Below are 17536 nucleotides of genomic sequence, written 5' to 3'. Positions count from 1 at the left end.
AATTAATAAACTAATTCATGTAGTCAATGTTTCGTTTACGTTAGCCTACATACACTTTCCTTACTACAAATGTGGATGGAGAAATAAATTCTTCTCCTACATAATTCTGAGATAGTCAACGAGAATAATAATGATAATACTGAAAGAAAATGTTCAATGTTATTATAGTTAAGGTACGTGGTGCTTTACGTTATGAACTTCAGTTAGTAGTGCATTAGAAACGAGGCGTGAGAAAAGGGTTTGCCTTGTTAATGGAAAGTAGAGTGCGCGATCCCTAAAGATACCTATACCTCTTTCTGTGTGCTTGGCCTATAAAAGTAACTAAGATATCTTGTTACTAAAAAAAACACATCAGGTTTTGGTATATGTATATTTTAATGCCGAAATAGCTACTTCTTGCCTCAGATCTTACAAAAGTTTCCTAAATTGATCTACGAACGGGAACGTAAGGGTTGAGTTTTTCATACGTAATTTACAATGAAGTCTCTTGACAATTTGTAGAAGATGAAGATACGAAGTTTTTGGTGAATTATTAATACCTCTTTTCCACCATGGAAGAAGAAGGGTATATGGAAGGGTCCTATAATGTTAAAGAGAGCGCGTTGAAAAATCGTAACTTTCCCCTTTTCATTCCCCCCTTCCCGAGTTTATCACCAACGTTGAAAGCTTCCGCGCAGTCGCATCAGTAGTACTGGCGGTAGAGAGCGGATCTAAGTATCCCTCTCTCTGTGGCTTGCGCGCCAATATTGCGCAGAGCAGTAATCGCGTTACAGCTAGTGCCGAGAGGAGAGGAGAGTTTTTCCACGTGACCCTACATTTCGCGTAGCCGTCTGCCTATTCACCTCGCCGTTCCATTACCCTTCTTCTTCCATGCTTCCACGGAGGGATTTTGAGCCTTTTTCCGTCTTTTTTTGGCGGAATTCACAATTTGGCGCCGAAATCAGTGGTACCAACGTGATATATATGAACACAAGACCGAATATTAGTCCCAAGTGTTTTTGAAAGAAATTTCTTTAACTGTTTCTATTACATTATAGTTCAGTTGCGATCAGATTCGAGGGGTCTCAATTTGGGTTATTTTAACCTTTAGCTTCGCTTACGATTACTATACCTATTTCCACACTTACAGTACGGGAATCGGTTCAGAACTAGTTTGCCCAACTAGTTATAAAACCCTTTTCATTACCGATTTCAACAGCCTTGGTTCACACTTAACGAAGCTTTGCTAGGTCTCAATTTAGTATTGCCTGCTAAGTAAGACCAGCGAATATATCCATAAGACTTATCTCATCCCAGCTAAAATAACCCTTAAATATAGTCTCATCCCAGTTGAAATATCCCTGAAGTGTAAAAACTGACCTCCAAACGCAACTTAAGTTGGTTTGCGAAGCAGTTAACCGCATTTGCAATTAGTTTCTAGAGTATCAGTTTTGTTCACTTTTTTTAAATATAAGCGTTTTGAATCGCTTTGAACCAGTTTCCCAAGTATGTGTGAATATGGCTTTAGTCATTAAACTACGATAGTTTCTGATACAATACTGTTAAATTGGATAAAAACGTATAGTTGATAAAGTTTAGAAGTTTGCATTACTAATGATTTAATCGAAAATATTTCAAGAACAGGAAATAAAATAGGCACAGCTCGGCGTAACTAAGATAATTTCTGGTTGAAATATCTGCTCCTCGCGACTGTCATTTGCTGCATAGATGGTGCCACGCACGTGGGACGCAGTGTCTAAAGCGACACGGTAACGCCATAACGGTGTCATTTTGATTAAGAGGTCGCCAGATAATTTAAATAACAAAATTTTAAAAAAAACTGATTTCGAAAGAAGAACAAAGTTTTCTTTTCTATATTGCACTAGTAGCAAGGCACCCGGCGTTGACCTTCAGCTCGATGGTTTTTTTATTACTTTTCGGTGTGACGATGATGTGACGGAGAGGTATAACACTGAACGTGTCTGTGTGTGTGTCTGTCACCGCGTTTGCACTTGGCAACGTGTTCGCATTTCACAGAAAGTAATATTATTGGCTTCTACTCCATTATCATCGTTAGGGTTGAGATGTACTCGGCGATCTCTCGAATCGGAGAAGTTTATTTTGGTTTCCCAACTTGTTATTTTTTAAAAGATGATGGAAAATCGAACCGCAAATGCCACAAGGTTCGTCTATAGGATAAAGGTAACCAATTTAATAACTATTAAAGAAATCTGTTGAAATGTACGACAGTTAATCCATGAATAATGTTTTGTTACATTTCCAGCCGCCATTTTTCAAGATGACTGCGGATTGAAAAAATCTCTCTTTTTGCGTAACTACTACTCAAGAGTAACGTCCCTGCAAAATTTTAGGTATAGTGGTTTGTACTGGGCGTTGATTATCAGGTAGTCAGTCAGTCAGTCAGTCAGCACTTTGACTTATATTTAGATACAGATTAAAATAAAATGTATTTATCCAAAATTTAATAATAAACCCTTCTCATTGAAAGTAGTACTGGATAAGATACTCAAGGCATTAAAGTAGCGCTTTCAATTGTATTTTTCCTAACAATACCGGTGCCAAAGTGAATGAAAGCATATTTACACCTTTCAAAAGCTAAGAAGACGACTAAAAAAATCTAAATCCATTTTAAACAAGAGGTTACAAGTAAACCCTTACAATTTTGTCGCGCTTTCTAATGTATTTTAGCAATGTATAATGAACTCCATATTGATTTAATAGCAAAGGATAATTATTACAAAAACTATATTTAGGCACTGTATAATTAATGCCTTACTTATATACAGTAACATTGCTAATTAATATTGAAATCGTATAAAGAATATCTCCTCAACAAAAGCCGAGATACAACAAACCCCAAAAAATCCTTTTATCTCAGCCTGTTACGGCTACAATGACAGGGAGCCGAACATAAAGAGGTCACACAAAAGACACGTGTCCTTCGAATGACCCATATTAGTTTAAAACACGTTTCCGCACAATTTAAATGAGATCATAGTGTTTAGCAGACGGCATAATGAATTTTAAACTTTTTAGGACGGTCTGAGACAAGGACTAGGCAATATCCCCGTCGGCGTTACAGCGTCAGTTTCGGCGAAAATGAGCCAAATAACGATGAAACCGAATTAAAAACAACGATGAAACCGAATTAAAAAATTAAACACCGTTAGCGGAATGCAGTGAGCAACAAAAAATGTCGAGACCGCACGTTTAATTACCGAAATTCCAAAAATAACAGCGAAAACATGAGAGTGGAGGTTTTTTTAGTAAGGTCTCAAACACAGTTATAGAAAAGCCCCGTCATGAGTCCCGAGGAACAAACAATACGAGCTTTTCCAAGACCTATGGCAAAACGCTGCCAGTAGATAAAACCAAAAGACGGCGATAACACGAAAAATAGTTTAAATCACTGAAAATTAAGTTTGATTACCGTTAACGGAAGGCTTTAGAAGTCGTTATGTGCAAAAATCAAACGAACCCAACTCGATCACGCGCTCAGCAAAAAAAATCCTTATTTCTCAGCCTGTTACGGCTACAATGCGGCTCTGGAGCAATGAGTTAGATCTCTATGAGATAGATAGAGTTACAATTCAAATACTCGCGTATGCGTATTTTATTTAACACGTTTAAAAACTATCTTGACAGCTTGTTACACAGATTATAGCAGCAGACGTTAATAAAAAAAGTTCTTAGGGTGGCGCCACCCGTATTTGATAAAGATTCATGCTCGATAAAAGGTGTATTGCGAAACGTCGATCTCGAGATCTCACGTTGTGACTCTAGGTTTCATATATATATTCTATCTCATTGCTCTGGAGTAGTTTAAAGAGAGCGAAGGCGAGACGACGACGAAGGCGGAGCTGACGACGAAGGCGGAGCTAATCTTCCGTTTTTATGTCTTTTATGTCTCCGTAATATTTTTCTCCATCATAGATGGCGACAAAATAAAAATTGAAGGCAAAGAAGTTATCATGGAAAGAAGCGAGTGAGGCGAGGCTAGAGCGTTGAAATAAAAAGCTGCGAAAATTTCCAAAGTGTTTCTTGAATTTCATCTCGCAAAGTGGACTGAAAAGTTTTTTGGGTGGAATGAGGTGGTTGCTGTGTAAGAAAGAAGCTCTGTGTATGTCCGTGTTGGCCCCGAGAATGAGGAGAAAGCTTTAGTAAGGCGAGGTACACAAAATCCACCTTAACAGAGGACGATTAACTGAGGTAAATACTTTCCAGAATATCTTAGTTAAATTTCACTTTGAACACGGTTTAAAAAAGTCTTATATAATTGTTTACTTTAAAGCCTTTGGTGTACGAAGAATGCCACAAAAGCTGGCAGTGTCTTTTAATATTATTGATCAAATTGTAGATTACTTTTGAAATTTATTTACACACTTTAACTTATTTGGAAGGAACGTTTCTATTTATCAGAATTATTTCTAATTTAGTCAAAGATCTTCATTCATAAATATTGAAGTATTTAGTAACCATGGTTGGAGCAATTTTTAAAACTTAATGGAGGAGGTTTTATAAAAAGAAGGAAGTTTATTAAATCAATTTACAACGCAAAAATTCGACTTAGTTGTTCATTTCTGTGAATATGTATAAGATTTCCAAAATTATGTCTGCCTTCGAAAGACAACTTTTGGTGAGAGATAATGCTACCCATAAAAGTACCCTACTATACCATACTTATTAATAGCTTTTCAGTGAAAAATTAAGTATAATTCTTTGAAAATTTGCTCAGTTCTAATAAAGTAACTCCCATTTAATCCGATCTAAATTTGAGAATGTTTCCTTCGTCTGAAAGACTTCTGTATTTTAGTGTATCTTCATCAATTCCTAGTTTAAGCTCAATTCAGTCACAGTCCTCGAAAAGCGACGAGGATTTCGAGGGGGTTGACGGACTTTTTTTTCGTTCTTTTGTTTTAAAGGCTTTTTGAGGCATTCGGGCGAGCTTAAAGTTTTTTAAGTCTTCTTTTCCAAAAGGGGAAGGGGGGTGAGATAGTGAAAAATGGGTCATCGGGGATTGGGCCGTTCTAGAAGAGGAAGAAGACGTCTTCAAAGACTTGGGCATAAAATATCCCCCCCCCCTCTTTTCCATCCTCTTCAAAAATATTTTATTTCTTTTTTTCTTTCGGCCTTTTCTTTTGAAAAAAGTGGAAAAACACTTTTAAGAAAAATGGATGTTAATAGTGACGGTTCTCCATGCTCTTCTTGTATTGCAATAAATCGTAATCATTTTCTAGGCAAAGACGACTTTCGACCCAGTTTCCCTAGGTTTCTAAACCAAGAGATCTAACAAATTTGGTTTGGCAACTTCAGGACAATATTATCGTATATAGAGAGCTTTATGATTCGAATATACAGGGTGTTTCTGAAAAGTCCATCACAAATTAAGGGGCGTGTTTATGGGACCAAACTGAGCGGAAAGTACCAAAGAACATGGGGTGTACAACATTTTGTTACGGAGATATGGCCTTCCAAACATTCGCCCCTAAAACAAGGAAATATCCAAAAATGAGGAGTAACACTTAAGACCGACTAACCAGCTTGTTTAAAATTACTAGACAATTTCAATAGCCTTTAATCGAACAATTGATTTCTACCTTTACTAATCAGAAGCGTATAAATGAGTAGAAGTTTGCCTACGGTGGTAATGTAAAATTAATCCCAAGTGACATGATGTTTCAAGATCTTCCCAGCACCAAGTAAAATGGTTCTGATTGAAGGGACTTTTATTAGCACAGCGTAAACAACGTTATTTTCAGGAATTAGTCCAAATGTCCACGGGTGGCATTACAAAAACGAGGCAGTCTTTCGAATGATACTTGGACATGTTGGAAGATCCCTGGCTTGTTCCTGTTATCTCAAACCGTAAAAAGCTACGCAAATCTTCATCATCACGGACAACACTCTTGTACGTTAGGTATGACCTTGAGAAAACCTAAAAGGACATCTCGAATGTATTTGAAAAACCCATCTCCAATTAAGGGGCGTGTTGTTTGTTTCCAACAGAGTAAACTCGCCCAGAGAACAATTACAATGCAGAGCCACGTTTCGGCGTTAATGGCCCACAAAGGTGGTCCCAAACAAAAGAACAAACTTTAATTTGTTTCGTTCAGTAAGTATTTCATGTGTCATAGATAAAACGCCATGATTAATGCACAAAGAAAATGTTATTGACAAGTTTTCGGACCGCGATGCTGAAATGTGGTGGTGCACCATCGTGCATGAACCACATTCTGTTTATTAAACCTAAGGGTACGTCTTCGAGTAGTTCTGGTAAATCGTCCCGTAAGAACTACAAGTAAGCCACACCGTTTAACCTGGGCTCTAGGAAATATGGCCCAATTAAATTGTCACCCACAATACTACACCACACGTTTAAGCTGAATTGTACTTTGTGAATTCTAACGCAAGTTGCGTGTGGTTTTTTCTTAATCAGCAAACCAATTGGCGGCTGCTTGTTTTTGGATCGTCCTCGAAAATAGTGAGAACTTCGCCTATTCTTAAAAAACAGAGCACTAAAACAGAGCACTATGTTTTTTAAGAAAGGAATAAAAGAGGTTTCACGTACATGTGTTTGTTTTATTAAACTCATAATTCAACGAAGTCTGTTACAATGCCTTTCTTCACAAATGCCGAATATGCGGATATGCACCTAATGTATGGACTAGCCGAGGGGAATGCCGCTGCAGCTGTACGCTTATATCAGGAAAGATTTCCGCAGAGGCGACTACCAAATCGACTGACGTTCGAGGCTGTGGACAGACGTTTGAGGCAAGATGGACGAATCCAACCGGCTGGACCTCAACCTAGAGCGAGAGCCATCCCAGAGGCCGTAGAAGACGAAGTTCTCACCATTTTCGAGGACGAGCCTGAATCAAGTACCCGCCAAGTTGGTCGCCGATTAGGCGTAAACCACACGCTCGTGTGGAAAATCCTCAGAAGCCACCGGTTTCATCCTTTCCATGTTCAAAAAGTTCAAGGTTTGAATCCAGCGGACTACCCACGACGCACGGCGTTTTGTCAGTGGTTTCTGGCTAAAGTAAACGATATCGATTTCCCACGGGATTTGTTGGTTACTGACGAAGCTAACTTTTCACGGGATGGTATTATTAACTTACATAATAAACATCAATGGTCCCAGCTAAACCCCCACGCAACTTGCGTTAGAAGTCACCAAGTACAATTCAGTTTAAACGTGTGGTGTGGTATTGTGGGTGACAATTTAATTGGGCCAAATTTCCTAGAGCCCAGGTTAAACGGTGTGGCTTACTTGCAGTTCTTACGGGACGATTTACCGGAACTACTCGAAGACGTACCCTTAGGTTTGGTAAACAGAATGTGGTTCATGCACGATGGTGCACCACCACATTTCAGCATCGCGGTCCGAAATTATCTTAACGCGACCTTCCCTTTGCGGTGGTTAGGTCGAGGTGGACCTGTGGAGTGGCCTGCTCGATCACCCGATCTGAACCCTTGTGATTTCTTTCTTTGGGGCCACCTGAAAGACTTAGTTTATCAGACTGAAGTGCCCGATGTTGAAGAGCTACGTCGACGAATAATTCACGGCTGTCAAACAATTCGCGAAACTCCAGGCATTTTTCAACGTGTAAGGGAATCATTTGTAAGACGTGCTAATGTGTGCCTTAACGCGGGTGGTGAACACTTTGAACAATTTTTGTAACTAGTTGCAATTAAATGTTAAAACTTGTCAATAAATTCATTTTCTTCGTGCATTAATCATGGCGTTTTATCTATGACACATGAAACACTTACTGAACGAAACAAATTAAAGTTTGTTCTTGTTTTTGGGACCACCTTTGTGGGCCATTAACGCCGAAACGTGGCTCTGCATTGTAATTGTTCTCTGGGCGAGTTTACTCTGTTGGAAACAAACAACACGCCCCTTAATTGGAGATGGGTTTTTCAAATACATTCGAGATGTCCTTTTAGGTTTTCTCAAGGTCATACCTAACGTACAAGAGTGTTGTCCGTGATGATGAAGATTTGCGTAGCTTTTTACGGTTTGAGATAACAGGAACAAGCCAGGGATCTTCCAACATGTCCAAGTATCATTCGAAAGACTGCCTCGTTTTTGTAATGCCGCCCGTGGACATTTGGACTAATTCCTGAAAATAACGTTGTTTACGCTGTGCTAATAAAAGTCCCTTCAATCAGAACCATTTTACTTGGTGCTGGGAAGATCTTGAAACATCATGTCACTTGGGATTAATTTTACATTACCACCGTAGGCATACTTCTACTCATTTATACGCTTCTGATTAGTAAAGGTAGAAATCAATTGTTCGATTAAAGGCTATTGAAATTGTCTAGTAATTTTAAACAAGCTGGTTAGTCGGTCTTAAGTGTTACTCCTCATTTTTGGATATTTCCTTGTTTTAGGGGCGAATGTTTGGAAGGCCATATCTCCGTAACAAAATGTTGTACACCCCATGTTCTTTGGTACTTTCCGCTCAGTTTGGTCCCATAAACACGCCCCTTAATTTGTGATGGACTTTTCAGAAACACCCTGTATATACTCGTAATTTTATATCAAGTCCTATACAACCCATGATTTTGATTTGATTTAATTTTATCACCTATTGCCACGTAATAATTGCCTGACTTTGTTAAAACAAATTTTAGAGATAAGATCAAAAGCTCCTCTGAATGTTATTTTGTTTGGTTAACGTTATCAGTTTCGTGCGTAATTGATAAGTATCGATACCTGCAAAAAGTATTTTGCGTTGAATAATTCGTGCTTAATTCGGAATTAGAAAACTATAGAAAAACCAAAATTGGTTAGTAATTGATCATTTAGAGTGACTGGTAACTTTGTTGGTGTCACGGATTCATAGATTTGTTTAACTTGGAATTTTAATATATCTTTTTCTAACCCTTTTCTGCTTCAACTAAAGGGGAGGAGTTGTAGACGTCACACATAATTTACTTGAACTTTGAAGCCAAGTGACATTGACGTAGCCATCGACCTATCCGTGCCGAAGCTGAGTGTAAATAAGTTCTCTTTTCGTCGTCTGAACGAGTAAAGCTAGGGTGGAAGGTTTGTCCTATATATGCGAATAACCAATGAAGCGCGAGGAAGGAGGAGCGGACGGTTTAACAAAGTTTTATGCCCTTCCCCTTACCTTCAATCAGATATTAGTATGGAGTTTATGACCTCTTAAAGTATCCAAGTAAAAGAAACATAATAGAATAAAAATAAAACATAGAATTATTTATAAATAAAATTAGAACAATAGCTCGAACTATGAGGCTTTTAATGGACCGGTACCGCGATGCTCGTAAAATATGGCTGCTAAGATTGTGTCTCGGTTTTCAATTTCAGTATTAATCTCCCAGAAAGATAAAAACAAAATTGTCGGAACACGAGTTACAGTGTTTTCCGTCCAAGGATTCAGTATAGAGGAAGGGTATGTTCAGTAAAGACAGATTAAAGAGAATTACATAAGGATGATTTTTTTCATCGTTTTTATACAGGAAATACCTTTTCTAACGGAGCCCCGCCAATCCTCCATTTCCGTGTCTAGAAGAAGTTATAATAAATAGCATTTTTAGGAAAAGGAATACGCGTTACTTAGAGGTTATCAATCGTACGGAAAGATTTGTTTTCATATTTTTTTTATTCTTTCCGACTTCTAGAGTTTAAATTTTCCTAAGAGCTAGTCCAAACTATTACAAATGCAAAGCGTATTTGCCTAATTTCGCAAATTTAGGGTGTCTACTTTGAATAGTACAGCGATGATTAAGCGACGAAAAAAAAGTTGAATATATATTATTTTTTGTCCGTACCCTATTTTAGATTTAAAGATAGCAATTTCTAAACCAAACTTATCTAAAATGGAAATTCATGATAAATAGTACGCCGACTTATATCTACAAACAATTTTTTCTTGTCAAAGGAGAAATCAATAACGCTTGTTTACTTTAAGAAAGGTTATGTTTTAGTTTAAATCGATTATATTGGCTTCAAGAAGATGTGAAATCCATCAAACTTTGAAATGCCGAGACATTTTCATCAGATTATGACAGAAGTAAGATGAGACTAGAAGTAAAGAGCTCTAGCATTGGTAGTAGATCCTGGCACTAGTGAACAAATTTGAGGATTTTATGCCGCTTCCATCACGCCTACACTAGAGAGAAAAAAATTGATCGAGTTCCAAAAAATTTCCTACCTCCTTCCCCTCATCCTAAAGCTGCGGAACACGGAATCTAGTTCGACCGTCTACCGCCGCGAGCGTCTCACGTTCTGGAGGGAAATTCAGAAACCGCTACCAGAGGGCCAACCATTGGTGTGTTTTCAAGAATATTCACTTTCGCCAAGTGAAGAATTTGGCTAGCTCATTGCTTAAAATACCACTTTATGATGATATACCTCACAGAAATTTGGATTCAATATAAATACAGCTTGTTTCTGACAAGTCTGTGCGTGAAAACTTCCAACTAAGGTTAGTACGATTTACATGGTAAAATGATTAAAGCGCTTGATGAGAATTTTGTTGCAGCGTATAACTGACGTTCTAAACTCAAGCTTTATACAGTAGTATCGGGATTTTACTTATTAAATCATATTTGAAAGAGTCAAGTGGAAGAAACCGTTATAAAGCATGCACGACTGACTTGGACCTGAGGAGCGTCAGAGTTCCTTTCTACTTTCTTTTCAAGCTGTTGTCAGGAACAGTAGCTTCGGTCATAACAGAAATATGTTTTAACCATTTTGATTAAACACTGTCTGAAAAATTAAATGTCATGACACGAAAGAGATTATTTCAAATACATACAAACATGCATTTTTCTGCTATGAAAATCTTACGTCATTTTATATATCCTTGGTATTTTATATAGGGTAATTACGCTTTTAAAAACAATATGGTGTTCAATCTATTGTGAACTAAATTAGCATGGCAATTAAGACTATATTATTTTCTTTAGCTTAGAATAAACTGCTGGTAAATATATAGTTTTCGTTTCATCAATAATATCAACAAACTTACTGGTCGAATATTTTGCCTAGTACGTCAAAATTGTAGACAGTTGTAATTTATAGATGGAACTTGAAAAATATAGCGAAAACTGTATTTGAATTAATTGAAAATGGTCGACACGAAAAAAAATAAATGAATACCAATTTTCAAATCTGAAATATCACCGATGATTTAAAGGGACTGTAAAGAGGTCGGCGGACCGTTGAAGTTTTTTTAAAGAACACAAATCCTCCCCTCTCTTGTGATTGGTTGAGTGCCGCTCTGCTTCGGCGTTCCCCCAGTTCTGACCCGCGAGAGTCCGAGACCCCGCTGCGTTTGCTAGAAGGAAAGACTTTCGTTTTGCTCACCCCCCCGGGGATTGTGACATCAATAGCGACGTTTTCAAAAAAAAAATTCCAACGGTCCGCCGACCTCTTTAGAGACCCTTTAACTAAATTACCAGTAAATAAAGGTAGACCAAAGAGACTCAGATTAAATCTTCAATAAAAAAAGATAATATTTCACATGAGTGAAGTTTCATACGCTAAATTAATTGATTTAATTTCAATGATTGAATTGTACCGAAAGTCAAAATATATAAGTGTATACACAAATAGATATAATTTTGGAAGCAGGAATGGAGAACAGAGTAATCTGAGCACGCGTCAAAGTCCCGGACCCCCCTTCCTTGGTACGGGGGTATGAAAGAAGAGGCGGATGGGTCATAGCGACAGAGGTAAAAAGGAATTACGTATTTTTCGCCGTCCCCGTCAGTAACGTCATCAAAACGTAGTTTAAGTGAGACAATAAGATAATTTATACTTTTCGTTACGTGTTGGAGGGAGGGGCTCTATACTAGGCTATGAGTCGAACTGAAGTAAATAATAACCGTTCTCCATTCCTGCTTCTAAAATTACATCTATCACTGGTGTATACCACGAATTTCCAAGTGATAAAGTGCCCGACGAAACCGAAATTATCCAACTAACTCCACGAATCTTTTACGTGACACACGTGAACATTTTAATTAAGCTAGCAAACATACTTCACTGACGTGTGAATGGGCCTTAAAATCTGACCTACATTACTTTCCACTAAACAATCGAACAACAATTGCAGTGGACAACCTGTTGACCATAATGTACTTTTCACGATATAAACAACATATAATTTAATGTTTGAATTAGTAAATATTCCCGTAGAAAAATTGATTTACTCTCTTCCACGTAAACCTTTGCAACTCTTTCAATCTTGGATTACTTTGGAAAATATTGACCTGATTCTCTGGACTATCGGAAAAAAAGTGAGAATCGAATTTAAATTAACTTCTATATCGCGTCATGCTTCAAGATTACTTTTAAATATTGACCATTTTCATTTCAGTTACCCTAGCAACAGTTTGAGCGCGGCAGCCAATGTATGGTTAACAACAAGAAAACTTAAGAGTGGTATTATAGTAACGCATTACTAAATCTCTGTACACTAAGGCGAATACAATGTTTTTTGTTTTTTTTTTCTCCTTTTCAATTCTGTTAAATTGCTATCGCTTTCTCACAAAACTTGTTACATTTGTTTTCAATTTTCGTATTCATAATAGGATTTAAGTTGAATGCAAAAATGGCAAAAACAGAATTTGAATTTATGGGAAATGATCGATATTTTAAATACAAGTATTCTAGAATCTGAAATTTCAAATCTTAAATTTTATCATAGATTTTTAAAATTACTTTTTATATGGGTACGCCCAAGAGACTGCAATAAATGTTTCGTCAATGACGGTGGGTGACTGGGTGTATCAGCGTTCGGTCGCTTGTTTCGGAGACCCAATTTTAATGATGATGATTAAAATTTAATTTTTCTTGTCAGGAAACTTGGGCGACTTACAAGGAATTTGACATATTCACGGCGGATTATTTAAAACGATCCCTCAATATGAGGTATTTTTTTGTAATTCGATTCTGTAGTATGCGAATACTCTAGAATGTGAATATTATTCGTCGGTTTTGACTTGATTAAAACTGGCGATTATAAAAAACTTTTAACAATTAATCCAGGAATTGGTATTCATTCGTTAAAAAATACGATTAAATTAACCTATAATTTTAATCGTAATCAAAAAAATTAGGCGTCCAACTTACACATTGCTCTTATAATTAACATAATTTAACTCTAAAAGTTTTCCAAACCGTTTCCCCTACGTGCGGCTCTTAGTATACTAGGGATAGATGTAATTTTAGAAGCAGGAATGGAGAACGGTTAGCATTTACTTCACTCCGACTCATCTCTCCAACACGTAACGAAAATTTTAAATTATCTTATTGGTTCACTTAAACTACGTTTTGAAGACTTTGGTGACGGCGACGGCGAAAATACGTAGTTCCTTTTTACCTCTGTCGCTATGACCCTCCTCTTCTTTCATACCCCCTTTCTCGTGGAAGGGGGTCTGGGACTTTGACGTGCGCCCAGGTTACTATATTCTCCATTCCTGCTTCTAAAATTACATGAATCCCTGGTATTCTCTGTTATGTGAACTATATATCTTACAAAGAATATACCCTATATCTTACGGTGATTTAATTTTTCGATGATTTTAGGGAGATTTTCGAAGGGCATAAAGTGAACATTGACCGGGCTAAAGAAATATATACTGCTCCTGATGTTTTCAACGTACGATCAAAATCTAAATATACTAAAATGCACATATTAATTAACCCTCTCATTTAGAATGCTAATGTTATCATACGAACCGCGCCAAGGTCATTTTTCTACAGTCGAGAGAAATATTTCAGTCCGTCTCCGGTGATCGGAACGGCCAGGACGTTTATAGTGTCCGGTCCCCCAAAGAAAGTCTTGACCACTTACTTATCCTTCTTAAATATGGACACTGAAGTAAATTTTGATCAATTACAATATCTATTGATTATTGAATTATATTTTTGTTTCAATTAGGTAGTGATTTTAATGGTGTCAACCGTGGTCCTTCTGTCAATTTTGCTCGTGATTCACTCCATCGTAACTAACAAATACAAATTGTTGCCCACAAAGAAATTTGTCAAGAAAATGGCCCGAGAAACCCTGGAAAATGTCTGGGAAAACGCGTCACTCTTGTGCGCCGAACGTAAGCAATGAACTTGCTTGATTATGTTTGAAAAGTATTCACCTTATCGCGAGCCTGTAAAAGATCCTTTTAATGATAATTACGCTCCGTAGCGATTCCCACCGTTTTGCCTCACATTACTTGTCGTCTGCTCGCTTCGTCGTGGCTGATCGTAGTGACTTTCATGCTGTTTTTCTTGGGTTGTGTCTTGCGGACGGAGTTCTCGACGGAAAGCTACAATTGCATCGACACTCTCTCGGACTTGATCAAATCGGGAATTGCACCTACAACGACGAAAAATAGCCGAACTCATTACTATCTAAAATATTTGGTAAATAGGTGTTTCAGTGTTAAGTCCTCTATTTTTCTGACGTAATTGGTGCGCAACTATATAGGCAGCCCATGATCCAGTAGTTAAGGAATGGCTAGACGCACAAAATGAGGAGAAACTCTTCACTACCGTGACGGATTATATGAAGCTTGATGGATACATTCCGATTCTTTTCGGGGAAAAAGCTCTAATCACTGTGGATACCAATGTGAACTGGATAATGGGAGAATTCATGACTTCTGATCCTGAGAGTAAAAAGCTCTTGGTCGAGAACGGAGGACTTTACTTTTCTGAACAAGATGTTAGCTTCGAGTACTTGCACTACATTTTCAACACCTCTTGGACGAGAAGCAGTCCACAATTGCACGAAAACCTCCAACTAAGGTCGGTAGGAATTTTATGGTAAACTGATTATGGGGCTTGACTTCAGTTTTGTTTCAGCCTGCAACCGATTTTCTTAGAAACCCAAGTTTTCAAGTATATGGGTTTTAAGGAGCAATACTTAATTGAATCAGTCAAGTGGAAGAGGCCATTGAAAAGCACCACCACCTTGGACCTCGGTAGCGTCTTTGTTCCTTTCTATTTGCTCTGAGATATTTTTATAGCATACTCAATGTTGGCACCAAAACAAGGCGTGACATGATTGGCTAATACACAAACCTTAATTTTTCTTACAGTTTGCTGTAGCTGAAAAGTAACGCCGTAAAGTTCAAACGCACTAACACCATGGGATTATTATTCACACGGCTCATCCTCAACATTATGAAGATTTATTATATACCTGTCCAATTATTCAAATAGAAATAAAATATATAAAATACAATAAATAAAAGTATAATATATGAATTTCGAAATATTTATTTCATGAATTCAAGTATTTTTAATTAACTATTTCGAGCATATATATAGGGTTGAGACCAGCGAATTGATCCCATTAAATGTTCCGTCAAAAGACTAAAACGTCATTTAAAATGCTGCGACATGAAAAAAATCGACTAAATGTAATCAAAAATGACAAAGAAAGTGGATCAAAATGTTGCTGAAAACGTTTCAAATGACTTTTCAATAAAGAAAAGTGACGTGAAATTACTAATTATACAAATAGAAGTTAGGGTTTTCGGATAAAATACACTTCAAAGCGATGTTAAAAATATAAATGTGATGGCTATTGTTGTTAAGATACTAAAAATTAAAATCCTTTTACGATATTGTTAAGTTTATCTTTAGAGTCAGGAAGTGTGACAAGGAGCCTTAGACATTTCTGTAGTAAGTTTCAAACATAGTCCAGTCAAGGATTATTTAAATAGTCCTTGGTGCAGTGCATTAGGATTCGAAGTTCGACATATTTTCCTAACACTGAATGCACCAAAGTTAGAGCAAGGATTATTTAAAATGTCAATGTCATTTTAATTAATCCTTGGTCAGAGGGGGTGCCATGCACCATACGAGTATTTCTCTCAGGTGGGTGTTTTATTCGGTGGTAGCACCCACTTAGGACTCGGGATTCTGTCTTTTCCCTGAAAAGGTAGTGATTTTTCTTCAATTTGGAAAACCTACCAACAATGAAGCGACCGTGCCGATTTTCGAAGCGCCCGCTGGGTCAAAATTTGGAAGGGTTCTCGCTAACTGAAGCCGTGCAATGTGGTTCTAGCGAACTGAAGATGAACAATAGAAATCCATTTAAATTTATTTCCTCTCGAATTTTTGCTTTCCCCTGAAGGAAATTCTCTATTGTGTATCTTCAATTCGCTAGAACCACATTGCACGGCTTTCAGTTAGCAAGAACTCTTCCAACTTTTGACCCAGCGGGGCTTCAAAAATAGGCCTAGTAGTTATCAGTTGAAACTTCAAGAATGGCTCAAACAGCCCTTGAATAGTCAATATAAATAAAATTAACCTGTTTTGTTTTAGTTGATTAAAAAGTTAGTTAATTATGATGAAACAAAGAGACTCAAATTAACTAAACAAAAAACATTTCTGAATAATACCGTGAAAATATTAAAAATTGTTCCATGCATTGAATAAAACCTGACTATTATTCTGCCAAGAAGGAATTTACTATAAGAAGGCCTAAAAAGGGGTCCGGTGCGCGCGTAGTAGTCAACAATCCCCCTCATGGGTGGGGGGAGGCTGAAAACCAAGGCGGGACTTTATATTTTATCTTACTCTATGTTTTCCACCATCTATCTCTTTTACCTTTCCGTTCAGCCTTTGTTTGGTTTTTGGAACTCACGAAATCATAAGTATAGTACACTTGATTCGATTAAGAAACAATTATAGAACGAACGATTTTCACGTAGAGACACTTATTCAAAATCCATTAAGTTAGGTTCAAAACCTTTAACTAACTTGTTAATGGCAATTAAAAACCATTCCCTAAGCGTTTCAGCACCGCTGGAAGTCTCCATTTTCTGTTTACTTTTCTCGAGGTTTTTTTCTCTAGTCGGAATACGTCAATCGCGTCTGTATGACCTATCCCCACGGGATCCAATAGGAATGCGCAGAGCAATGACGGACATGAACGGGGTGGGGCTTACTTGTCCAACGACACCGACGTAAGAGTAGAAGCGTAAAACTTTGGTACTTAGGTCTTCTTATAGTAGAGAATATAGACGCCCGTATACGGACAAGATTGTCCGTATACGGTTGTACTTAGTGTAGCTGGGAGGAGGGGCTCATCCCCCCCTTTTCGTTCTTCTCTCTAGGAGGTGGTGCGCCAGAGGGGATGGGAAACTGCAAAGGGTGGATTGACGTCACGTACCACGTGATGTTGTTGGCGGGAAATTTGAATTTATAGGGGATTTTTTCGTGTATTGATATGACGTCACGTAATTTATTGGTATTGAAGACATTCAATGTCCATAGTGGTATTATTTTGGTATATCTTTAGGCTATTGTATACATTTAGTGGATGATTTACGGGTAATTCCATAGGTTCAATAGATCCTTTCTACACCATCCTGTAATGCTATTATTATTAAGGTCTCTCCATGTATGATTATGTTATATTACATGAACTAGTTTTAATTGAGATAGGGTTTACATTGCAAAATACATTTACAAATTAAGCTACGACGTTGGTCTAGGTGTACTCATGTTTTGTATTGTTATTATTAGGTGTATCTTTAG

Source organism: Phalangium opilio, unplaced genomic scaffold, assembly GCF_054372755.1.
Source record: "Phalangium opilio isolate 3A_F unplaced genomic scaffold, DU_Popi_V2 ptg000002l_1, whole genome shotgun sequence".
Taxonomy (NCBI): Eukaryota; Metazoa; Arthropoda; class Arachnida; order Opiliones; family Phalangiidae; genus Phalangium; species Phalangium opilio.
Note: the sequence above shows the minus strand (reverse complement) of the source record.